Raw genomic sequence first — 1,667 nt, 5'->3', positions numbered from 1 at the left:
CCTCTACAACAAGGAAGCTCCATCCAGGTTGCGCTCACGGAGGCCCCTGCGCCCACGTATGGAACGACTAGCAGCATTGGCAAGTGCAGTACCAACTGTTCCTGAGCGATTGCAGCCATACATCGAATCCTGGTCAGCCCACCCACCTGGCAACCATTTTCGTAGGAAGGCTTGGGTGCAAATAAACAGGCTACGATCAGGCGCTGGACGTTTTGCATCCAATATGAAAATGTGGGGCATTGCAGAAAGTGACCTTTGTCCTTGTGGGCACATACAGACTCATGAACATGTTATTAGCGAGTGTGTTGTGATTGGAACTCCTTGCCCACTATCTGAGGTTGACAACCCTCAACTGGTGGAATACCTCACCAACTGCCAATTTTGAACTGATTTGTTGTACATGATGTAGTTTAACATACGAGATAATAAAGATAATAAATCATTACTTTTATAAAGGTTAGTTTGCACGAAATATATAAGTGGGCATGATTATGATTACCAGCATAAATTTAAAAAAAAAAACTTTTATAAGCATTTTAGTGGGCCCACCCTCCTTTTTTTAAAAAATTTAAGTGGAGAGAAAAAAGAAAATTATATTCAAATTTAAGTCCGAGACTGAGTGCCATTTCCGGCCAACTAGAGGTGTCATAATCATAAATTTTTGTACCTCAGCCCCAATCATGGTGGGGATGAGGTGGTCTACACTCAATTCCTAGATGCGCCACCGTATTTTGAAAAAAAAAATGTAGTGTAGAAGTAAATGTCAATTGCATTACAGTACTTAAAATCAATTAGATACGACTTATGCAAGAGCTTCCGGACTTGCACCCATGGACCACCACCTGGGCCTTATGCGGCCCCCCTGGTCCCAGCCAAGGCTTTGCCCCACGGCCCAAGACCTTATTTTGCAATTCGTCCCCCCCCCCCCCTACACTTTCAAACACGGACCGAAGCTCTTCTATGTATACATCAGGGCCGTAGCTACGAAAATTGAAGTGGTCAGGTTGCAAGCACTCGGGCTTGAGCCTGTCGTCGGGTCCAGGGGGAAGGAAAAAAATAACTATTTTTATATTGTATAAACCAATATCAATGATTTTCTGTAGTAGTAATCTAATACAGTATATTAGTTCAGGGCTATGGTGAGGCAAAACATTAAAAACACTTTGAATTCAAACCAAGCAGATTTATTCAAAATAAAGATTGTTACTCACAGCATTGTTGACATTTTTGTACTTTGCCTTTTGACATTGACAAAATCTAAGGACTAAACCCATAAACAAAAAATAATATTGCTAATACTGTGTACACTTTCAATCGATACGCATTTAAGAGAGGTGCTTGAAAAACATATTTACAGTATATATTTATAGAAAATAATGTCGCATACTAGAACTATCAGAACTATATATACAGATAAAAATATGGTTTTTTTTCTTGTCAGTTGACTAGGCAATTTAGTGAAGAAATGATTAAGTCCTAGGCAAGTGCATAAGTGAAACTTTAGCCTGATTTTCTGCAAAAGTCCACTGTTGGTTGTTAGGCGAGCAGATTATGGCCAAAAAGTCCTCTAAAAATCGTCGAGGTGGCAATGGAAGTACTACCGGCTAATTTTGATATTTTCTGAAAATATAGGTCTTGAGAAGTTCAGAACTCAAAATTACCCAAAA

The sequence above is a fragment of the Anneissia japonica genome, unplaced genomic scaffold, assembly GCF_011630105.1.
Source record: "Anneissia japonica isolate Jap-2015-1 unplaced genomic scaffold, ASM1163010v1 scaffold750_len1593409_cov174, whole genome shotgun sequence".
NCBI classification, from domain to species: domain Eukaryota; kingdom Metazoa; phylum Echinodermata; class Crinoidea; order Comatulida; family Comatulidae; genus Anneissia; species Anneissia japonica.
Note: the sequence above shows the minus strand (reverse complement) of the source record.